The sequence below is a fragment of the Vicugna pacos genome, chromosome X (assembly GCF_048564905.1).
Source record: "Vicugna pacos chromosome X, VicPac4, whole genome shotgun sequence".
In the NCBI taxonomy this organism is placed as follows: Eukaryota; Metazoa; Chordata; class Mammalia; order Artiodactyla; family Camelidae; genus Vicugna; species Vicugna pacos.
Window position 1 is genome coordinate 4,748,236 of NC_133023.1, and position 25,510 is coordinate 4,773,745.

The 25,510-nt window shown below is 42.7% G+C and overlaps 1 long non-coding RNA gene across 1 annotated transcript in view; it reads left to right on the top strand.

The window, feature by feature from the left end:
• Positions 1–25,510, top strand: part of LOC107034155 (uncharacterized) — a 442,513-nt gene that overhangs the window by 2,678 nt on the left and 414,325 nt on the right. The window contains exon 2 of the long non-coding RNA XR_012067473.1: positions 11,972–12,055. This is a non-coding gene — a long non-coding RNA (uncharacterized lncRNA). The remainder of the gene's footprint in view (positions 1–11,971; positions 12,056–25,510) is intronic.

A 25,510-nucleotide genomic window follows, 5' to 3' on the forward strand; every position in this document is an offset into this window, starting at 1 on the left:
TCACCATGCTCTGCCTGGTGGAAGCAGCCCCTTGTTTTGAGTAGGTGTTCACAGAATTCTGAGAAAGGCACTCCTGCCATCCTGGAATAGAACATCCCATGTGAACCCCCTGAGAAAGAGGCCACATCCCTTCCCCTGGGTCACTGTCTCCAAGGACCAAGGGCAGGCGGCCGTGTGGAGAGGCCAGCTGGAGAATTAAGACAGCCCACAGGGAATCGGGGCTGAGGAAGGGAGAAGCTGGTCAGTAGGTGCGATGGCATTTCCTGAGCCCGGGAGGCAGCTCTGACTGTCCCGGGCTCACTCCCTCCTCGCACTGACCCTTTTCTATTTGTTTTCTTAAGTGAGTTAGAACTAACATTCTAAATCTTGCAAATGAAACGCTTCTCACTAATAGAAGTGCATTTTCTGTTGCATCTGCTTTCTCTGTGCTTGAAATACGCTGCAAGGACTGACCGCTTGACGGAAAAACAGGGAATCTTTTCTAAATGGAAGAGTAATTTTTTCAAAAAGTCTATGAGTTATACATGTCATTTACATTTCTGTTATGTGTACATATACATTTAAATGTGTATATATAACAAAAGACTCAGACAACATCTGAAAACAATTCAAGTAGGCATCCTTAAGAAGTGTAATTTGCTTGTGATTGAGTACATCTAAGGCTGTACAATAATCTATCGCTCTGAACATGGCATAGAAGCTAAGTATCAGGCTACTTCTATTAAAGAGAAACACTGAAAAAACCATAATCTTTATTTATAAGCTTTATTTTTACTTAATATGTGAGAGGTTCCAAATATAATATACATTGAACTGAGAAATCGAGATGGAAAGATTTTCTGAACGTTTCTCTTATTGCATTAGAAGTACTTAATTGTGGGCTTGCGATCGATATTCTGCAAGAGTGTGAGGTAGAGCAGATAAGCTTTCAAAATGTTCATACTGAAAAAGTATCTTTTATGCAAAAAGGGCTCAGATCTTCGGTAGCCAGGCGCTGGTGTTCGGGGTGACGGTGGGACTGGAGTACCGATGCACTACCGAGTCCTAAATATTTTTAAAAGCCTAGTAAAAGAAAATCTATGTCCTCTGCCCTGTTTTCTTTGTTGCAGAACAGCTATGCCCTTGACCTGGCCACTTGTGGTCCACAATTGCTATAGATGGTTGGAAATAGTCATTCTTATTATATTTCAGATAATTATTTTCCAGTGGAAGGGATTACTGGGGAAACAGCGTCAATGTCAAAAAAAAGGGTATCGCTGAGTGATAAATGGAATGTCAGCTTTGGTGCCTTTGCCTCCTCAAATGCACCAGCATGCTACTCTGTTTTAGTTTGGAGTACAGGATCTAATTATTACTGACTGATGCTTTTTCAAAAGAAAAACTCTAAATTGCTAAATCACCAGCTATCTATTCACCTCATTTCAAAGGGAGAAAACAAGAATTTGGATCTGCTTTGTGTCTGCATCCACTCCTATTGACTGGAATCACAGTATTAACAATGATTCCGCCGATTGACTGCCCATTCCGTACCAGTCTTTGCACCCATTGTCTCCCTGTGATTTTTACAACAGTGATGATAGGTGGGGATTTACAGCAGATGAGGAATTAGGGTTAAAATGACTTTTCCATATCCACACAGAGGGGAGATGGTCAGCCCGGGTCTCCCTCACTTCAGAGCCTGTACACAGACCTTCCTCCCCTACCCTGGTTCAGAAATGACCTCACAAGAGTATAAGCTCGTGTTATGTGCCCAGCATGGCGCTGTTTGGCCATCATGAGCCTCAGAACCTTGTTATTCCTTCACTTCTTTTCTTTGGTCAGAATGTGTAATTGGTCTTCATATTTAGATGTTTACAGTTTTACTAAAAAGTGGTAAAACTTTATGAAATGTGATGTATGAATTTGTTTATTGATAAGATAGGAAACTTGTTTGCATCTGGAAAAGAAAAAAACAAACAAGTTCAACAATTCATTAAAGCTACCCTTTCTGCATTTATCAGTGAAAGCAGTCACTTTTTTTTTTATCACTCCTTTTCCTGGAAGCTGTGTCATAAAGTAGGTCATTGTATAGAGAACATAATTTCCATTAGGAACAATGTTATAAAAAGGGGGCCGTGTCATTGACCAAGGTCCTCACTCCAGATAAATCATATATCCAGTCAGTTGTCTCCATGCATTTGTCACTCTTTGAATAAACTGTAGTGTCTAGTATATGACAAGGACTGGACCGAGCACTAGAAAGTTTTTTTTTTAAATCTTGAGATAAACTGTCCATTTTTAGTTCACTGTTTTTTCTTGCTGGAATGTACTTTCACATTTTTCTATTCTGTGAAGTCCTCATTATTCTTCAAGGCGTAAACAAATTCTACTATATCTTTTTGGATGATATTTAAGCACCTTCTGTCAATATTAACCACACCCTCCTCTTTGTTACCCTGCATGAGGCATTGCAGTAAAATGTGTCACCTTTTACTTTGCATAGAAATGTGGTTGCCTCTCCTTCCTATGTTCAGAGTTGGTTTGCAAGAGGGACTGTCTTGTACTTGGTTTTCGCCAGCATCTAGAAGGTGGCTAGAGCATAATGAATGTTTGTGAGAGTTGGGAATGTTTAGTTGGTATGTTTCAGATATCTAATTGGCTTAAGCAAGAAGAAAATGGCTGGTTCAAGTAATCGGGAGGTTTAGAGGCAGGACTAACAGTAGATATGGCTGGATCATGCATGCAGTGGATGCTAGAAGGCCACCATTGTGCCATTTCCTGTCTATTGTTCTGGGCTTGGTTTCATTCTGCAGTCAGGACATCCCCAGGAGGCTGCTGGAAGCCTCACAGCCTCTTAGAGTATCAGTGGGAAAGTTCTTCTTTCACTGCCCAGCTCTCAAACTTAGAAAAAGACTCCTGCTGGTTCTATTTTTGTCACATGCATGTCCCTGGAAGAGTTCACGTGAACAGCAAATTGTGATACAATGATGTGAGCCTGTGATGGGGTGGGCGAGAGCCATGCAGACGATGGACAGGAATGCAGGGAAGCATTGCCAGGTCCAGATGGAGGCACTGGCGCTCCTCCCTAGGAAGAGGTCTGGCAGTCTAAACCAGCATATCCCCTGTGGATCTGACAAATATTTGTTGAATTAAACAAGCAAAAGTGCGGCTATAATCTCTATAGAAAACAGAGAAAGTTGGTCCTTTAGGAAAATAAAACAGCGTGATACATATTCATCTGGTGAGTATTTTCCCAAACAAATAAGAACACAACTGTGATGTTTGGTGCACTGAAAAGTTGGTTGCAGTTTTAGATGCGTTTAGATGAACAGTACACATTATTTGGCGTAAAGGTTGTTCAGCATTGAATTAACAATAGTTTTGCTTGCCTTTTTTGAATTATATGGGCTTTTTGGGATACTAGAGATGGCAGAAGACGCTTGTTCACCAAGTCACTGTGATTTGGATGTGAGTGTTTCCCTGTGATGAATTTCCCTGCAGGAAGCTGTAGATCTCGGAGTCCTAGCAAGGATATTTTTCACGAATGGGGTCAGAGAAGTAAATGCTGAGTAAATGTTTGTTTTTGAAAGTAGTTGACAGCAGTGACAATACCCTTCTACCAAAAACATTTTGTACAGTAGAAAGCCCAAATATCTTCCCATCATCCCTTACTGCAAAGCATTTTGGAAAAGAGTATAGTCACCATTTATTGAGTTCCACTAATGGAGTTCATATTTTATTTTAAAACCAAAATTAAATATACCACTAACACAGACTTTCAAAAACATTCTTTACAGCATCTTCACAGAATTTCTGAGACAGAAGTGAAATAATACTCCAGACTATACAGATGCATTCCCTATTTGGAAAACTGCAAAACAAACTGGTAAAATGGGTCAGAAGTCTGAAATGGAGGTCAGAGTGAAATTTTGAAAGGACCCAGGCTGATGTGGAATTTCAAAATCTCCTGTTAGGGCTTGAGTTCTCAGAGCACTAGCAACTGAGTGGTGACTGTTAAAGTGGGATCGTGTTAGGGAACCTTGTTTGTTGAATCGTATGGACTGATTCAGTTTTTCCTGGGGTAAAAAATTCCCAAGCTCTGATGAACTGTCCTAGATCCCAATAGACAGGTATATTTAAAAGAATGGAAACACAGAATTCACCCTCTGTGAGTGAAGGAGACGGCACGTTGACAGTCATTCCCACAGCACCCACTGTTTGAGGAAGCCCACATGTCCAGCCTAATGTTAGTTTTGAGTTTCTAAATTCCCGTACGGAAGCCAGAGAGCACTGTTTATGCTGTCATTTTAAGCACCAGGCTTTCTTTCCAGTACTTCCTTCTGTCTCTCCTCACCTTGAGGGAGCATGGGCCCACTCAGCATGCTTTTGAAGGGCCATGTGCAGAAAGTAAACTTCCTAACAGAGTCGTTGGAGGGGCTGCCAGTCCACATCTCAGGTAAAAAGCAACTGTAAAGGCAGAGCCGTAAGGTTAAGGGTCTCCAGAAGGTGATCGTAATTCTGAAAGTACATTTTCCTATCTCTTCACGTATGTTTATGCCAAATTTTATTTTTGTTCACTTTTTTCAGACACTGTAAATTTTAGAAAATTAACTCGTCGCCAAAGATGGCCATGTTTTCCCAGTTGTATCATAGAAAAAATTCGGATTCTGTGGGGGTAGGAAACATTCATAAGAGAACATTTAGAATATCAGTAAACTTAATTTCACCATTCTGTGAACATAGACCAATGTAAAGGTGATTTTCCTTCTGTTAGAAAATAAACTAAAGTAACATGTTTGCTTAATGTCTGAAGAGAAAGGCCTCATAACCAGGTAGACAAGAGGCTTCATGTCACTAACCCCACTTGTGCTTCTACCTAACGCCCACCCAATGTCTGTTTTCATCAGATGTTGACACATAATTTTTAAAATCATAGGTGTTCCCATTATTCATGTGTGTTTCTTGACATTTGACTCATAGCCCTTTTTTTGTTTGTTTGTTTTGTACTTTCTATGCTAGAATGGCAAATCACTTAGATACGTTCTGCAGCACAGAAACTCCACAGGTGTACTTTTTATTCGCTTTGTATTTTGATGCTTAGAGGAAAGAAATGATGCCAAAGGTGTATTCATTTTTGTTTATTTAACACACACTGCCGCGGTCCTTACTGTTTGCCTCTTCTGACAGCCTTGCATGTGTCAGTGCATTTGACATTCCCGTGAAGCCGGCGGGGTCGGTACCCACGGCAGCACTCACCTGGCAGGGATGGCAGAATGAGGCACAAAGAGATAACGTTGTCGAGATCACACTCCATCACTGGCAGAGCCGGGATGCGGCTCTTGACTGCTCTGCCAGGCTGCCTCCCCAGTGCCGGCTGTACAGAAGCAGATGTGCACTCAGGGGTGTTCACCACCATCATCGTCTTAAAGACGTTGATCAGGGAAGCTGGTGATGATGTGGTCCACCTGCACCTTTCCATGATCTTTAGAGACTAGTCCTGCTCCAAACCGTTACACACTCAAGGTCTCAAAACTTAGACTTGGGGTCTCTTTCCTTCTCTCCTTGTTTGTTAAAACAAGACAGGGCCGTTCATGCCCAAAGCTTTGGTGCAGCCTCTAGGCCTGTGGCCTCCACATCGGGTCATGTGATGGAGCCGGCAATGCTAATTTGGTTTGGCTACCTGGGGATGTATGGAATTCAGGATATAATTTAGGGCACGTCTCTGCCTGAGCAAAGGGGGAAGACGCATCCCACCCACTATCACAGCTGAGTGAGGAGAGGAAGCAGGGACGCGGAGATAGCGTAGTAGAGCTCTAGTCCCCGTGCTTCTCATGCTCGTGGGTCAGCAGGGGCTCGTGGACCCAGGGGGACGAGTAAAGGCCACGCCCATTTCCCCGGACGTAGCTTTGGGGGGCTTGATACTCTAGTGCAGTGGTTCCTAATTCTGCTGCTTTTGGCTACTCTGCGATGGAGCCTGGACGTCAATATCATCATCAGGGAAAACCAGGCAGCTGCCGGTGAGTCCCATGTGGCCAGGGTTGACAACCGCGATTCTTGGAGTTGTCAATGTGGCCACTGTGGCGCCAGAGCCACCGTGCAGGTTTAGGAGAGGGCGGTGCCTAGGCAAAAAGTCGGTGCTAAAGGAAGCCTCAGCCTGGTCATCAGGAGGTCTGGAACATTCTGCACAGCCTGCTGAGCAGTGGTAGAGGGCTGGGAGACTCGGACCGGCCAGAGATTGGGGTGCAGAGCCTGCAGTCCTGGTGGAATTTGAACTGAGACAAAAAACCAGGACCATGGACTCAACTTGAGCAGGAACGAACCTGGCACTTCAGAATGCCAGCTGACCTCAGTGAACGCCGGTCCAGGAACCAGACCAGACCAGCACAGAGCCTGCCTGCTACCGGATCACACGCCCCATCTCCACCTGTGCCACAGAGCCCCGGGAACAATGCACAGTGCGAAGTTTGCGGGCTCTGGTGCAAAAGGGAAAGGCAAGAACCTTTGTTCAAGGAGCTTGTTCAGAGGAAAAAAGTGCCATTGAAAGCTTTTTCCTCACTTCCATGGTCTGTCTGTCTCAACTTGTCATGGACTTTATTTGCTATTTCATGTTTTTGTAAGTAAATAAAAATTAAACTTTGCATTTTGTCATGAATTTTACCACTCACGTGGCCCTCGCCTGATGCCCACGTTAGAGACAAACATCAGACCATTTAGGGTGCAGAATCTGCAACATCACACAGCTCATCATTTGTAGCTCGCACATGCATGTATGTCTCCTTTTTACCAGACCAGTAAGGATGCTGTGCAAAACCAACCCAATTGTTTCGATTTAGCTTCTCAATACATAGGCACTTCACCAACATCCTCTGCCTGACGAGTGTGCACGGACTGAAAGGAAAAGGAACTGAGTCACTCTGTCTTTTGCTTGCCCTCTGTGTCATCACCTCTAGCATAAGAGGTTGGCCGATACAGGGAAGTGACTTGAGGGAGAAGGGACATAATAGGGTTCTATCTCAGTCATTTGTGTTTCTTACTGCATGCTTGCCTGCTTTCTGCATTTGTAGAAGGTCCCGGCGGGGACAGGATAACGTGTCCTTTGAGGCTGGCAGCACCCTAGCGGGCTCCCTCCTGGATGCAGCGTGCTTACCTTCTGCTTGCTGGGAGACTTCCTGACCTCCCACACCTTGTGGCTCTTCCTTAATTCTGCCCTCCTGGCATCGCAGACCCTGTGCATGGTGGCAAGGAAAAGCAGAAATGTGCATTTCACACATCCTCTCTACTCATTCGTGTGGATACGTTACTGTCCCATTGGACTTCACTTATCAAACGCAAGTGCAAAGAGAAGATTATCACGAATTCCCAGATGGTGACAGCAGAGCGTTAAACCAGGTGTGGGGTCCTAAGCGTGGGGCCTATCACGCTAGCCCTGCTCAGAGGTATTCTCCTGTATACCCAGACATTATCTGGGAGGGAAAGGGGAGAGAAGAAATTTTCTTCTACGCCTGAAATGAGACTGTCTTGACTATTGGGTTCTACTTATTAAATAAGGAACTCTAAAAGAATCTGTTTCGGAGATTTTATTGCCTTGGTTCAGTCTCCTTCAGTTGCTCAGAGTAAAAGCAAAAATCATCGTATATGGATGAAGAAAATTCTTGTTAGAATATAGAACCCAGGGAAATGTGGCAGCCCAGAAGATGGGCTCTAGGAAGGGGAAAGCCCTCAGAAGGCGTGCTTCCCCTGTGGCTGGCCAGGGCCCTGTGGACTCTCGGGCAGCTTCGCATTCCCCGTCCTCTTAGGACATCTGCTCTCTGCTTCTCAGAGTGCACGTGATCAAACATGGAGCCCCTCGTTTTGAAGTTTACAGAGCCTCAGTTCAGCCATGGGCGAAAGAGTCATGTCCCTGTCCCTCTGGGCTGTATTTCTGGCAGAGAGAATGTATGATTGGCCAGATGTGTATCAGGATCCATCCCTGGTCCAACCAGTGAGGAATGGCCAGGGGTGGGCGCCCAGGCCTGGAGGCTCATGGGCTGGACAAAGACTCCTGATGTTTTCTGCTGCATCCTTTGTTCTCGGTTAAATGTCCTGTTCATAAAGCATAATCATAATTAACAATTAGGAAACAGTTACTGAACCCATGCTGTGTACCTTTGCTAATCAAGTTACATTCCTCACCTCCATCTCCACAGTAAATGCTCTGCAACAGGTAAAGAAAGTGGCTTCACACACGCTAAAGCTCTTTTCCTGGATGACCTGGCCAACATAAGGGAGCAAAGGAATGAAAACCAGGTTCACCAGAGTAACAGTTTACTGGAAAATTATAAAGGCTGGTTTTAGTATACACTCTGTTGAGAGATTATTATCACTATCTTAACAGTTTCCCTTCCCCCCAGTCATTCATTGGCTGTTCTCAAAGACTGGAGAAAACTTCTGATCCTTGATTTTGTTCAAGGAATCAGATTAAAGCCATAGTAGCAATTAAGCATAGCGGATTCTCAGCAGTGTTTGCCCTTAGTTAATGAGTGACTTTCAGAAGAGTGGCCATGCATCCTTCAAGATGACGTATGTAACCCCACAAAATTAATGCCAGATGGATCTGACCCACCTGTGAAAATAGGTTTCTTGGCACAGTCAAAATGTTTATTGTTCTCCATAACTGTTTCCAGGCTGCCCCCTGCCGGCTGATAAGCATGGAACACCCCAAACCCCAGAAGGATGTAAATGCCAGGGAGAAGCCAGGGTTGAGAGAGCCAAGGAGGGCTGTTTTGTTTTGTTTTTTGTTTTAATTGAAGTGCAGTCAGTTATCGTGTGTCAATTTCTGGTGTACGGCACAATGTCCCAGGCTTGCATATACATACATATATTCGAAGGAAGTCTCAGTTTAATGTGGCCTCAGTCCAGTTACCAACCAGTGGTTTCTCCACTGTCTGTATTTTACCATTCCCCAAATCACCTCCACACGGAAGTCAGGAAGTTTTCAGACCAAATGATTACCATCCCTTTGAGTCTATACATGCTGCATCAAAAGGGCCACTTGGGGTGGCTTCCTTGAGTCATGACTGAAATCTCCCTAGAAAATCAAATATATGAACATCGGAAGGAGGACACCTTAGATCAATATGGACGTTTTTGTCCTTCTCATCCCCCCCCCTTTCACCTTGACTCTGTAGAGTACTTACGGATTTCATGGATAGATGAATTCAGTTCTGTCTTGAACAAAAGTCAAATGGCTACTGTAGAGTATAGTTTCTTGTTTAGACTGTTCCTATGTTTATTTTTTATTATTTTATTATTTTATTTTAAATGGAAGTACAGTCAGTTACAATGTGTCAATTTCTGGTGTACAGCACAATGTCCCACTCACGCATATACACACATACATTCTTTTTCATTAAAGACCATTACAAGGTATTGAACATAGTTCCCTGTGCTCTACAGAAGAAACTTGTTTTTTAATCTATTTTTATATGTAATGGCTAACATTTGCAAATCTCAAACTCCCAAATGTATCCCTTCCCACCTCATTTCCCCCGGTAACCATAAGATTGTTTACTATGTCTGTGAGTCTGTTTCTGTTTTGTAGATGAGTTCATAGGGTCCTTTTTTTCTTTGTCTTTTCTTTTCATTTCCTTTTTTAGATTCCACATATGAGCGATATCATATGATGTTTTTCTTTCTCTTTCTGGCTTACTTCACTTTAGGATGACAATTTCTAGGTCCATCCGTATTCCCGCAAATGGCATTATTTTATTCTTTTTTATGGCTGAGTAGTCTATGTTTATTTTTATCTGAAATGTTCATTGAGTTTCCAAGTAGACATTACTTTATGAGTCCACTTTATGAACTCATATTTTTTAGTGAAGAAAGCTAAATTTAAAAAGTAAACATAAGAATTTCTGTATTAACTAGTGTAATTCTCTATTAATTAACTCTCATAATTAGAACTATTGCTAATGTAACTGCTAGGTCATGAAAACAGGCTTTTAAACTACGTTTATGTGTGAGTGTACATATGCACTCCAGGGGGAATAATTATTTCACAAAAGAAGTGTGAGTTATTTCTAGCCCTGTGAGAGTTTAATTTGTTGAGAAATAAAATAATTGTACTTATTTCTAAAGAAACACGTATTCCCCATAGAAAATTTAGAGAATCCAGACAAATACAAATTAGAATAAACAAAACATTGTCTACCCATGTGAAATTAATGTGTACGATATATATCCCACACACATAGGGAAATGTAACGTATAATGTGCTTTCTAGCGATTTCTGCCTCAAACTTAGTGCAAAGCATTACGTAGAAAGCGATCAGTGTGAGAGAGGCTAACCAAATAATTGCCGATAACTTAATTGCTTATATAGTCAATGACCTAATATTAACTGTATGTAAGGCTCCTTTTTGCGTATTGCTTTCAGGCAGCTAATCAGTAACCTAGACTTGCGAATTTCCTTTTAACACGTAAGAGTGCCCACTTGTGAGGGATGTGAAGAGAACAAAGATTATCTCAGATGCTGATGTTTAATTATTTACTAGGCTGCGTTTTCACCGCCTAAATGATGTCTCCCCACCTGCTTGAACAACCATGCTGTCTGAATTTGTGTCTTGATAAATTTATAAGTTACGGCAGGCCCTGGGTGTCAGTGCTAGAAGTATTAAACACGCCTGAAGAGCAAGGATATCTGTAAAGTGACATGATAGATTTTTTTTTAACACATCTATCAGAACTCAGGAAGTGATTTATTCAACACAGTCACGGCAAGGGCTTATGAACTGTCTCCCTCGACTATGGATGTGTTTATTCAGCAGTGTCGACAGAGAGGCCTCTGTGTGTTGCCATTTTCAGAGGCCCTGTGGATGTCATAATGATGAGAGAGGTGGGCCACAGTCTTAAAGAGGGAGAAAGGTGACGCCCAGTCATTGCGAGAAAGGAGTTTAACCCTTAAACTAGGATGGCACCGGGTGATTTTAATGTTAATCCAACCCAGCCCCTGGAGTCAGCTCACATGTGAAAACAAGACTCCTCAGCTGAATAGTGACCAGTGGATTCCAGAGTGTGGGTAAAGAGTTTAAAAGTGCATTAATCAGACCATCAATCATTACGTAATGTGTTTGTGTGGGGACAGATGGTAACTCGACTTATCTTGGTCATCATTTTGAAATGTGTAGAAATATCGAATCACTGTGTTGAGTATCAGGAACTAACATAGCGTTTTAGGTCAATTATACTTCAAATCAAACAAACTCAGAGAAGAGATTAGGTTTGTGGTTACCAGAGGTGGGAGTGGGAAGAGGAAATTAGATGGAGGCAGTCAAAAGGTACAAATATCCAGTTATAAGATAAGTCCTAGGGATGTAATGTACCGCATGATAAAAATGATGGACACTGCTGTATGCTACATATCAAAGTTGTTAAGAGAGTAAATCCTGAGAGTTCTCATCACAAGGAAAAATGCTTGTTTTTTTCTATGTCTTTAATGTTCTATCTGTATGAGATGATGGATGTTCCCTAATCGTGTGGCCATCATTTCATGATGTACGTCAGTCATATCATTATGTTCTGCAGCTAAAATGTCTACAGTGGGGTGTGCCGCTGTATCTCAGTGAAACTGGGGGAAAAAACATTCATGAGGATTGTATCATAGTCACAGATAAAGCAGGGAGCCCTTTTTTTGGAACCATCTTCTGAAGTTTAAGGTATTTTTTTGAATATCCCATAGAAAGGCAAGTGATAAATATTTGCTGTAAATTGGACTCTTCCTGTGAGCACCTGCTCGTTCAGTAGAGTGTTGGAGTCACACTTACCTTTTAAAACCTCCCGGATGTAGCAGAGGGAAGGGGACACAGTAGGTGTGGGCTGCTAACTGACTCCAAGAGCTCCGACGAGATAATTGAAGCGTAACTGGAAAATTCTAGTTCTGGATGGAAACCCAGCGGGTCTGAGCGCTGAGCTGGCTTTGCTTGCAGGCCTTGCTAACTCTTCACATCCCTTCCAGGAGCAGCTGTTCAGCAACATGAGCCTCCCTGAAGCAGGGCGGGTGGGCTGCCAAGGCACCGTGAACATGCCTCGAATACTTTGGGTGAGTACTTTGACAATGATCAGGACTATTGGAATTTTAACATTCAGTTGGATTTGTCTAAGTCAGATAGGTTTGACTTAAAATTACTCAGTTTGCATGTGCACTGATACATTTACATCCACGTACACACTTACAGACTAGAAATTTAATTGACATGGCTTAAGGTAAGTCAGCGTTTGTTTTTCCTGGTTCATGCAGACTGGTTCAAATCCAGGGTCTGCCACTTACAGCTGTGTCACCTTGGGAAAGTTACTTAACCTCTCTGGTTTTCAGTTCCTTAATTTATAAATTATGGATAATGATTATACCTAAATTACAGAATGTGTATGAGGCTAAATAAGTTAATACATGTAAGAAGCCTAGAATTTTATTTGTTGCATAGTAAGTACTATTTAACTATTGTGTTGTTATTATCTTAAAGCATAACAATATTAACATTAGAAACATTTAATTCATGAGATCAAATAATCTGTAAAATGTTTGTTAATATGTACGAAAAGATAATGATTTTGCTTCAATTTTAAAATGTTTCTAAAGCTAAATGAGTTAATATATGCAAAGAATATAGATAGAACAACTTGGGCACATGGCTTTTTTTTTTTTTTTGCTGTTCTCCTTAACCACAATAATATTAAGATTAAAAACATTTAGATTACTAGATCCAGCTATTTTCAAATTGTCTACCCTTTAGCATAAAGCATCTGATTATTAGTGTTTTCAATATGTTGAAAAACATGAATTAACATGAGAATGAAATTAAATGGTTAAAGTGGAAATGCAGTAATCTAGAATACCTTTCTTGCTAGATGAAAAAATACAGTTTCAAGAAATCCGGTTCTTTGGTACTAAATAAGTTTAAAAATTCTAGTTCATTTTTCTTGCAATTTATAGATCTGGCATTATTAAAATATTCGTATCTTTGAGTTAATGTGGCAAAGCAAATTTAATTTGCACAACAAAGATGACATGAATAGAACATGATCTATAGTCACTTTCTTTTAAGCCTCCTGTTGTAGACACTCCTTTAGAAAGAGAGACAAGGCAGACATGTTTTATAACTCCGAAGAAGTTTTCCAGTAAATAAACTCTTAGAAAATCATGAAACAATAGAATTTTGGAACAGAACAATCTTGTGTCTTTTTTATTGAGTCTCAGTTGAGTAGGGTGCTGCCCCGCTGTCCCTGGTGGGGTTGTTGGACATGTTTGGGGGTATCTTGGCTGTTACTTTTCACCAGGAGGTCTTTGCACGCACCACAGTGTCATCTGAGACCGTGAAAGGATGGGGCATTGGGGGAGGAGTGGGTAGGAGGAGCCAGGGGTTGCACTGCTGGCCCATGGGAGCTCCAGTGCAGAGATGGCCTGGAGAGCAGTGCCACGGGGCGGAAATGGTCAGACCCCAGTACTGAGGCCAGTACTGCACCAGCAGTGGGAGCTTCCCCGAGGAGAGTGTGGCCTCCATACAAACACAGAGCAGATCCCAGGGGTCTGCGGTTGGAGGCTGCCCATGAAGTGCACCCCTGTCGCTGATCAGCAGGTTCTTCTGGAAGGCCGCCCAGAGCTGCTTATCTGCAAGGTGGCTTCCAATCAGGTTTCTAAATCCAGCTGATCGTCTGCTTAGAGTCTGTTTGCTGGATCTGCCAGAGACTTCCGGAGTTCCACGTGGCAACACTTCCGGGCTGTCTGATTCCTTAGAGCGTCTTATTTGAAGATTATTCATGTTTCCTTTTGGTTTTGTGGGAGGGTGTGTGGGAAGAGGGCAAAGATTAGCTCAGAGGGTTTTGCTGTGATTAAGCTTGTCTGAAGGGCCATTTACTCTGCCTTTAGAGCAGGAATGATGATTATCAGTCCTGGTGATGGTAGTTATAGCAGTACAGGAAGGGGGAGGAGGAAGAGAAGGAGTAACAGTAGCAAAATAGTAACAATCACAACAATAATAATTGTTAGTGTTTGTTGCACAGGGTGTTAAGTCCTGCCACGTGAAAGCTCGTGCAGTGCTTACAGCCACACCACACTGTAAAGCACGTATCAGTTTTATTTCAGTTTTACAGATAGTGCATGCAGAGGTCACGTAGCTTGTCCTAGTTTATCAAGCTAAGAAGTGACAGAAGTGGAGCTCAAGACTGTGCGGCAGGAATCCCAGGCACCTGCTCCTGTCCGCTCCCGTTCCCAGTCTAGGTGTGATCGTGGCTGTTCCACATGCTCGTTGTGTAATATGACTAATACCTACGGATTTCATCTGGTAAGCCTCAGTTTCCTCACCTATACATAGTCAGTAATAATAGTAACCAACCTGACTTTCTCATGAAGTTAATATGAGAAAAAAAAAAAGATGGTGCTGAGAAAGTATGTTGTAAAGTGTAAACTCTTCATACATTAATGTTGACTGCTGTCGTGCTGGTATGAAATATTTTGTGTTCTAGAAATGTGGTTCTAGTATGCCTTTATAAAAGTTTGACTGTAACCAGGGTGGCAAATACATTCTCAGGAATCATGATCCCGTAATTTGAGAGCTGGGAAGGCTTTGGAGATTTTCCATTTCAGTGGTCCTCAGCCCAGCTGCCTATGTGTATCATTTAGGGGGAGCTTCTACAAATTCTTGAAGTCTGAGATTCACTCCATTTTCGGAAATCTTATTTAATTGGTCTGGAGTAGGACTTGGACATCTCAGTATATGGATGTGTGTGTGTGTATGTGTATGCATATGTATTTGTGCACGTAGACGTGTGTACGTGTATGTAGGTGTAGATGTATGCTTGTCTGTGTATGTGTATGTGTGTTTTCTCCCAAGATGATTCTAATGCGTAGTCAGGGGCAAAAATGACTGACTGGAACCAACAAGCCTCTTTCTGATGGTTGGGGTCGCCACCTGTCTCCCCGGGACAGTTACGGCCGACATCTGTTGCCCAGTGTCCCAGCTGGTTAGCCATGCCCTTTCCCTCTCTAGTGTCAAGGTTAGGATGAGAAGTTATGCCGCCCCCTGCTGATAAGGAGCTGAGCCTTTGGGAACCTACTTCCTGTCTGAAAGGAATGGAATATAGTTTCCACCATGGGCTTTGACAGGTTGCTTTGGAGTCATGTTGAAGACCATGGGAGTAAGCAGGGTGCTTCTTGAGAGTCTCAAGCTGAGGGAATTTCTTAATTTTGCTTTGATAATAAATAAGAACTCTTTAAAATAGAACTGCGCTGTGTTCCCATGTCACCCACCTACGTTTTGTGACACTGCGGTTCTCCTCTCAGCTGATTCATTTACGCGGAGCACATCTCATCGCTCTGTCCACTGCTGAAAGCACCTTCTTGTGAATGCTAGCAATTGTTACTTGGGAAGTTAAATTTAGAAAACGAATCAACAGCTTTATCAGCTGTCTCATCACTCGTTTTGTGAGCGCCGTCCAGGGCACTGTGGGCCATCCTGGAAGTGACATGCCTGAGGACGTTTGTGAGACCCATGTCCAAATGGAAGTTTGATATTGACCAAGAGGGTTTGATCTGTTGTTGCTCCAACAGGCTATGATGCCATCTTCTTGGCTGAGACTTTTCTCAGCCGATGTCAAACCTGATTTTGGCAGTGAGGCCAGCATAACCCAGAATATACATGCACCAGAATAACTAAGATACTTCTCAGCCAGTAGTCTGGCTTTTAGGGGATACACAGGAAGTCTGTATCCAGTCCATGTATCAATCCATGGATGGGGGCATGACTCTGTGATAATAGCAAGGAATTCTTCTCATTGTTGGGCGTATCGTTCTGGAATGACCCAATCAGAAGTGCAGATCTAGGAAAAGAAAATGTTTCCATTGAAATCCATTTGATGGAAATCAAGGACAGTAGAAGTTCCTGTCCCCTAGTGTTAGTGCCTTCACCTCCTCGTGGCACCCAGGGATTGTGTGATACCCCGCAGATCCTGCGCGCTCTCTGGGTGACTGCGGTTGTCACTGTTTTGTTGGTGTATTGTGGGTGAAAGCCAGAGGTTGGTTTTGATGTATCAGAGATTTCTTTCACGAGTCTCAGAAAAACCCATTGCAAAATGCTGGCACTTTCCATGATTTCAAATTTCCAGTGGTCTGACTGTTGGTATTCCTCAGCAAACAGTGAGCTCCTATTATTCAAAAAAGAAAAGTATGACTCCTATTATTAGGATTTAGAGCCCAAGAAATTTATACCCTTACAATTACCTAATTTGAAAAAGAAAGATTTCCCCAGACATTGAGGAAAGGGGGGAATCAAAAGAGACATTTAGTGCCATTCTAAGTCTCTTTCCTGATTCTCCTAATACTCTCTGGGTGTCCGTCCTCTGATTCTCAGGGCACCGTGCACATTGCTTTATCATGATGCACAGCACACTGTACTGGAATTCCTTGTTTGCAAGTCTCTCTCTAGTACTAGACTGGAGGGCAGAAACCATGTCTTTCTTACATTTGCATTCCCAGCAGTCAGCAAAGAAATGAGCACATACCGGATATAAAAACCCTGAAAAAAAAAGTGTTGAGTGATTTAATGACTGGCTACAGGACAAAAAGGAACTTCACTATCCAATCAAGGATTGCGTCCTTGGAGAGGACACGCAGTCAGTGAGCTGAAATGAAAATGTGAAATGAAACGTCGTGGAAGCCAGACAATCCCTCTGAATAAGGTGCTTGAGTTCATTCAATATTTGGAGAGAATCAGCTCCTTACTATACCTGCTCGGAAGAATGAGGAAGGTGTGGAGAGATTATCCCAATCTGGTTTTGCTCAGATTAAGCAGTGTGTTTTCAGGACTCTTCTGTGGATACTGAGACAGTCTTGTTGATAAAAGTCCATTCTGAGTGAATCCGATCAGTGTGGAATGTCTTTCAACGTGGAAATGTCCAGAGCTGCATGGATACACTTTGTGGAATAATGTGATTATGAGATCAACCAAGGATGACCTAATGCAAAGCGTTTAAGAAGTCCTAGAAGATTCTGGGTGAAAATCACCTCATACGTAACAATGAGAGTTAATTGCTAAGTCCCCTGTCACCTGCTTGGAATGCTTGTCCATAAAACCCCTTTCCAAAAAGGCAGTTGGGTTGTCACCCTCAAATTGTGAGGACGCTGAGCCTCCCTGAGTCCATTAGACTTTCAACGTGTTTTTCCTGTATAAAGATTTCCATTTCTGAGCCACTGCACCCCCTACATGGCAAAGAAAGGGAGCAGTATGTCGAGTTGGTCTCTTGAACAGGAAGGTCCTTTTTGTAATATCAAGCAGTTAGAGTTGTCCCTGTGTGCATTCAGAGGAGTATAAAGCACCTGGCTGAGCAGAGCTGTGCCTATCCATAAAGCGCCAGATGGCCCCTAGACACCAGCTTTGCTTACTAATCAAAAGCAGTGTCATCTGTGTACTGGCTTAATGCACAGGTTGATTAAGTTATGCAGTTATCGTGGGACTCGGGGAGCTTTATAACCGTGCCAGCTTCTACGCCTTTACAATTCGTAATGTTTATGGACCACTTTGGGGATTTTTCTCCAAGGATAAATCAGTCCCTTTAATCTGTTATCATCTGTACATCACCGAGGTATTTTTCTCTGTGCGTCTACCTGTTTGCAGGATGAATGAAACTCCTTCTTTTGGATCTTGATGCAAGAACCGAGTGGCAGCTCCAGACCCCTGGGAACCCCGTCACACATCGAGCTTTCGGACCCACGAGCCATCAACATTTTTTAAAAACCAATAAGGATTTGGAACTATGTTGCTGTCCCCAAACCAGATTTTAAAAACTGGATACGGTGGCAGAGTTGACCAATGCACCTGGCCTTTCTTCAGAGAGCTTTTCTGTGCCTTTCTGCTTGAAGAAGGGGAGTTGATACCCTATGGCTCTCTGCCATCCCCTTTAAAGGAAATCTTGCAGATAGTCCCCTTCACAGTTTACCAATAGCAGTAACTATTTCACATAGTGATTATATGTTTCTAATTTTTGAAAAACAGGAGAGACTTTAAAATGTGATAACCTTGGACAGCAGTATGATTTTTTAACAAGGATATGTTTTTCATAAGCTGCAGTGGAAGACTAGTTAATCGTCTAATACATTTCATCTGAATGCTGTTTGTTCTATTATTTCTATGTTTCAGTTCTTCATATTTTTTAATCTTAAAAAAAAGATGTGTTTTAGACATAGGTGGCTCTGACATTGTCCAGTTCTAATTTTCCAAACAGACATTTCTGAGATGATTAAAAAAATGTTACAATTTGGCTTTTGCACAAGTAATCGAGTTATACTTCCCAAGAATAAAGCTTTTTTTTCAATAAAATTTAAACTATAATACCCATCATACAGTGAACTCCGGATTTCAAAATGATGAGGAAATCAGTGTATTAATTTCAAGAAGTGTTACTGGTAGAGCTGTCTGCTGCTCTTGCGATGTTAATAGTGTGTATCTTTCTACAGTGGAGACGTCATGAGAATCAGCTTTTTAAATGGCTTGATAAGAAGTCTACAGTGTGTGCAAGATCGAAGAATCTGTTTATTTGTTCAGCCTTTTAATGAGAGTCTAGTGGAGATGTGGCTTCCTTTTTCTAGGAGACTGGCTTCTCACAGTAATTGTGAATATTCTTTTGTGTTTCATAGACCTGTATGTTCTGCTAAGTCAAGATTTCAGACAGAGCTCAATAAAATTCATTATGTTACTTGGTGACTCAGTAGGGCTGTAGATTTTTCCTTGTCCAAACTGTCCAGAAACCATCACAGCCTCTTCCCATCAGGGTGCTGGCTACCCACACTTCATGCGGGTGGTGGCAGCCCCTCTCTGGCCTGGTGTCTCACTTTGTTGCTACCTTTCCCTTGGCAGAAGGTCCACTTGCTTTCACATCGCATTAAACTCAAAGTCATAAGGAGAGCCAAATTCTGGGACTGTAAACACAGCTTCTCTTTCATGTCTACCCAGGCATTTCTGTTACACTACAGTGAATCTCTATCAGTTAAAATTCATAGTGTACAGATGGCAAACAAGCCAATGAAAAGATGCTCCACATCATATGGCATCAAATGTAAATTAAAACAAAAACGAGATACCACCACCCAACTGTTAGCACGGTGGGAATGCGAAACACTGACACCACCAAGTGTTGGTAAGGAGATGGAGCCATGGGAACCCTCTCTTGTCCATCCCTGGTTGGAATACAAAATGGTACAGTCACTTCTTACAAAACTGAACATGCTCCCACCATACAGTCCAGCAAGTGTGCTCCTTGGTGTGTATCCAGAGGAGTTGAAAACTAACACCCACACATAAACCTGCACATGGATCTTTATAGCAGCTGTATTCAGAATTGCCAAGGCTTGGAAACAACCAGGATGTCCTTCAGTAGGTGAATGGATACATAAACTGTGGTCCATCCAGACAACAGAATATCATTCAGTATGAAAAAGAAATGAGTTATCAAACCATGACAGACATGGAGGAACCTGAAATGCGTATTACTGAGTGAAAGAAGCCTGTCTGAAAAGGCTGCATTCTGTATGATTCCAGGTGTGTGACATTCTGGAAAAGGCAAAGCGGTGGAGATAGTAAAAAGATCAGGAGTTGGGCTGGGTGGGGGGGGAGGAGGGGTGAATAAGCAGAGCTCAGAGGAAATTTAGGGCAGAGAAAATACTATGTATGACACTATAATGGTGGACGGGTCATTATGCATTTGACCAACACGTAGGATGTATATATAGCACAAGGAGTGAACCCTGATGTCAACAGTGGACTCTGGGTGATAGTGATGTGTCAACGTGGGCTCACTGATTGAGATAAGTGAGCACTCTACTCTGTTTGACAAGAGAGGAGACCCTACATGTGCAGGGGCTGACTGTACGTGCGAAATCTCTGTACCTTCCTCTTGATTCTACTGTGAACCAAAAACTACTCTCAAAAAATAGTCAATAAAAACAAAAACAAAACTAGTAGGGTAGTCACATTTTCGTGGACGACGTGTGATGATTGTAAGAGATTGAAGGCTTAATTTATTTTCTTTAAATGCAGTGTAATCCTCTGGTTGTTACAAAATCGTGCACACCCTATGTTTTCTCTCTTGGTTTACTGTGTAGTTCCTTTGCAGTCATTCTGGCTCGCAGCCCTTGCTGGGGTTATTTTATGAACCCCCTGTGTGTCCTGGAACCAGAAACATGCCTCCTGACCCTGCCTTCCAGGCTGCATCCTTTGCCTTTCCTTTGGGTTGGTTTTTTTTTTTTTTAACATTTTTTATTGATTTATAATCATTTTACAGTGTTGTGTCAAATTCCAGTGTTCAGCACAATTTTTCAGTCATTCATGGACATATACACACTCATTGTCACATTTTTTTCTCTGTGATTTATCATAACATTTTGTGTATATTTCCCTGTGCTATACAGTGTAATCTTGTTTATCTATTCTACTATTTTGAAATCCCAGTCTATCCCTTCCCACCCTCTACCCCCCTGGTAACCACAAGTCTGTATTCTCTGTCCATGAGTCTATTTTCTTTCTATTTCCTTTGGGTTGGTTTTAAACCGTATGACCCAGCCCCTTTCTGTGTGTTTCCATATTGCTCTCTTTTTGTCCAAACATGTGTTTTATTTTCATTTTTCAGTTTTATTAGGTAGAATTGTTATGATTTGCACATATACAATATATTGCATGTAAATACATAGGTACAATATACTGCATGTATTTTTTAAATTTGCATGTATGTATTGTTCATTGTTTCTAAGAATGTTAATAAAGAGCTTTAGCTTTTTAAACTTACATAGTTATCAAAGGAATAAAGCCAAGCAGAAAAGAAGAATTAACTCAAAAAGGAACATATACCCTGCTATTAACAGCAACATTATTTATAATTGCCAAGATATGGAAGCATCCTAAGTGCACATCAATAGATGAATAGATAATGGAGATGCAGCATATGTATTTAATGGAATACAACTCACCCATAAGAAAGAAGGCTATTTATATTTGCATCCCTTCATTCACTTTTTTTTTCACTGCAAAAAGTAAAATTTTATAACTGACACAAACATTTCCATTGCATCAAATGCATGATGTTTCTAATAATTTTAGGAACAGTTTGCTAAGTGCCCACCATGAGCTACCTATTCCACTGAACACTAGACATCGTTCTATCGTTTATTCTGCCCAACAGTGTGGGCCACAGGTGGGCGGTTATTTTATCCCTTTTGAGATCAGTGACTTGAAATTTACTGAAATTCTGTAACTTTCCCAAGGTTATGCAGCTGAGAATTGGACCAGCCTGAATCAAAGAGCTATGTGATCCCAAAGCCCCTACTGCCCCTGCCCCGCACATCACATTATTTTTAAAAATTAAAAAAAATTTTTATTGAAGTATAGTTGGTTTACAATGTTGTCTTAGTATCTGGTGTCCAGCAGAGTAATTCAGTTATACATATATATTCTTTTTCATATTCTTTTGCATTAGAGGTTATTACAATATACTGACTGTATCCCCTGTGCCAAAGCCCCAACTTTTGATCCCCAGGGTGCCTCCTGGTGGAGATCCTGGCTTCTGTCCCTGGCTCGCTCCCAGGTCTAGTGGAGGCCAAGCCGTCTTGGCCCCCGGCTCTGTTTGCAGCTGTGTCCAGTGCTTCTCTGTCTGCCTGCTAAATTTCTGTCCGAGCTATTGACGCTTCTCCATACTTGTGTTCCTTCATGCATTCCTTCTTTGCACATGTGGTTCCCTTGGCTTTCCTGGAGTTTTCTCCCTCCTCTGCCCGTTTTGTTACATTCTCACCCTACAGCGCCCACTTCAAGCATCACCTGCCATGTGTAACGCTTCCTCGGCCACCTCCTGCCGAACGCCTTGGGTCTGAGCTCTGTTAGGTCACTCCTCGCATCCAGCTGCGGTTGCTTTCTGGTGTAACTCTGTTTTACTGCAAGTTCCTTAAAGACAGGGTCAGGTTTCATTCATCTTTGTATCTCCCACACCATCCCCAGGGGTGAGACCTTGATGATGATGTGATAAATGTTTCCTCGTTATCCGCGTTAATGTTTCCTGCCACTGTGCACGCTACTCCCCACCAGCCCTGTTTGACCCTCGTGCCTACTGTACCGTCACCACAAGGTCATGGCATCTAAGAGCATCCCTCCACTACGTCTTCTCCACCCTCTAAAACGGATCAACTCTGTGCCTCTTCACCTCTGGGGTAGGGCATGGACATCTTACGGGCAATTTGTCTTCAAAGCTTTTGCTCACGTAGTCTTCCTTGTCTGCAAACCCTTGCCCTCCCACCTCACCCTCCATCAAATTCCACGTGTCCTACTTTTCCATCAGTGTCTAACGTGGCGCCCACCTTTGCCTTGTGCTTCTCTGGACATGCTTCTTGGCGATGCTTATACCCTGTGGAATGACATTACTGGTGTGACCATAAGGCCTTATTGTGTTTCGTCTCCTGTTTTCACAGAGAGAGAGACAGATGAACCTTGAGATCAGAAACAGCTGTCTGTCTTTCCCCTGTTCGTGTAGTTTTCATCAGTGATGGTGACGTGCTGCATGTTTATCCATCAGTAACTGTGGATTCAGCATAAGCAGTAGTGTCAGGGGAGGGCATACCTCAGTGGTAGAGTACATGCTTAGCATGCATGAGGTCCTGGGTTCAATCCCCAGCACCTCTGTTAAAAAACAAACAAGTAATAAATAAACCTAATTACCTCCCCTGAAAAAAGAAAAAAATAAAATAAATAGTAGCGTTAATAAAAGGATAGCCATCGGTGGGCACTTGTAAGAAGAGCCCCTCTTTTGTGTCCCTCCGTGTTCCTCCGTCACCAACTTTCTTCACCTGTGTGTCTGGTACCTACTCAGCCTACGTGCCCAGTTTTCAAGGATGGCGAGTTTGGTTGCACCATGGCCTCTGCACAAACTGTTCGCTCCCCGAGCCCGCCCTCCTCCCTCCTCTGTTCCCACTCTGTGTCGGGGGTCTCCCCACCGGTGCTTTGGACCAGCTGAAGTCTGCTTCCCTTCAGGTTGGCATCTCAAATGCTGACCTTCCTGGTTGAGGCAGACAGAGATGCCGTCTCCTTCCTGTGTTCTTGATCCTCTAGCACAAGATCTATCGACTGGCTCATTGCTGCTTATTTACAGAAATATGTTTATGTATGGCACTGTTTATGGATGGACAGAGCCTGAAGTTGTCCTGCTCCTCTTTGTCTCCGAGTACCACGCCATGTGCCTAGTCCATCCTGGCCAGGAAGTAGTTACCGAGAGGTCCTTCCAACTGCAGACCCACTTTACAGACTTATCCAGCCTTGGGCTACCTTGTGATGGAAAAGAGTGACTTTCTTTCATGAACAAGAAGCACAAACGTCCACATCAATGCTTTTACTTCAAGAATTGAACTACTAATTTTTTTTTTAAATCCTCCCATTTTTACGAGTTTGCTAGGATGTGTAAATGAGTTAGTGTCTTTCACCCAAACTATAATGAGATAGCTGGTCACTTTCTTTACGTCTGCGTTGCTAGAGTTGATTAGAATGGGGTTGTGTAGCCCCTTCAAAGAGCAAGTGTTTTCGAGTGCGGTGGAGAGTCCTGATTTCAGCAGCTCCTGAGTGACGTGATTTTTGTGGAAATGAGAGTCGTGGTACCTTTCTCGAGACTACGGTTGATTTCTCACTTTGCCTTCCATCAGATGCACGACCCAGGCGTGTCCCTCCCAGGTCCGGCGCCCTCATTTGTAAAATACAGTATCTCACACCCTGATTTTATAAGAGATGGTGTGAAGATGCTTTATGAATATAAAGTGTTTATTAGTTTAATAATAATTACTCAAATTCATTTCACTACGTTTCCCAATGCATATACTTCAGCTTCTTCTTATTTTTCTCTTATTACATCCTTATTTCTTCTTTCCCTCCTTCTTCTTTCCATCTCCCCCTCTTCCTCCTCCTCCTTTTTGTCTTTCCCAAAGGATGCCTTCTCGTAACTGGCGTTCACCTGGACAGGAGGTTTTTGTTCTATTGTTCATTAAGATGATACAGTAGGGGGCTTCAGGAATTTTAGCTCAAATGCATTTTTCTCTAGACAAGAAGAATAAAAGATCAAATGAAAGGCAGCTAACATTTCTGAGGCAGGTCCACATCTCAGACGGCGTTGCTGCTGCTCTCCACTCAGTGATTCACTCGCTCCTCCCCGCAGCCCTTCTGGTGGCCATGGCTGTGGCCGTGGCTGGCTTCACTTTCAGGGAGGGATGCAGGCAGCGTGCCACCTGCGCCTGGCAGACCCACAGCCTGTGCAGAAAACTGTAGCACATTTCACCATTTAGCAGCGTTCGGAGAGTAGTTTGAGGGCCCTGGTTGAAAAAAGTAAAAATCACACTCCATCTTCTATGGATGGACGTCTCCCCCAACATCTTTAGGTGGGATTCGTACCAGCGTGTGAGTCAGACACACCCCGGCTCTGTTCTGAGCTATTGGGTCCAAGCCATTTGTTCTGGCTCCTCATCTCCTTACGCTGACGAGCTTAAGTACTTAATACAAATAACAAAAACGTCTTCAGAGAGGAAGGTGGTGCTGACAGCGGGCACCCTACTTCACGCTCTTTCCTTTTTAATGTCTGTTTGTTTGGGCCCTGACATTTCCATATGAAATATTCTTCTGCCTAAAACTGAAACACCTCTATTTCATTCTCTTCAAGATCATGAATTCTTGATAAAGACATGCTGTTTTCCGTGGGGCCTTGTTTCTGTTTTCTTACTTTGCCTCTGCCTTGTGATTTATGTACAATTCCGTTCTTTGATGAGAACACGTCTTTGCCATATGTCTCCCACTTTGTTTTTCCTGCAAACGGCTTTCCCCCCTTTGTTTAATTTCCCTGCAGCATGCACGCTCTGTTCATTTTCACGTGTATCTCACGGTTACTCGATTCACTTCATGAGCCGTGACTTGTGTCACCCTGAGCGCAACCATCAGGTGAACGTTCTCAGTCAGCTTCTTGAGTCACCCATGTACTTGGGCACGTGGCGATTCTGCGGAATGCCTGGCGCTGGTGAGGCTGGTTGAGTCCACAACACTGCTTTCCATTGTTTCCCTAAGTGTTCCCAAAAACTCATAAGAAACAAGCATCATCTATTTTCATTTTTCTCCTTAAAAAGGTTTTCTTGTCTACTGGATGGGACACATGTCCTTATGAGTCAGTCCCTTGTGTTTGGGTCTTTCGCAGCATTTATTTTGAAAATAAAATCAACAGACTTCTATAGATGTTGGGTTGGAAAATAAAGCCCTTCATTTACAGAGCTATTGCAAAAATGTAAACATCTGGAACATTGATAGTTGGCTGAGGAGAGCAGTGGTTCTAGGGGTTGCCAGTTCCCTGACGGTATTTTCTTTTCCTCTGATTCTGAACGATGTCTGCTTGTCTAATCCTTCTCTAAGGGTGCTCAATAAAGTAGACAATTTTAAATAATGATTTGCTCCCCAGCAAGGAGGTGGGAGATGTATGTGTATACACACATGCACACACACACAGA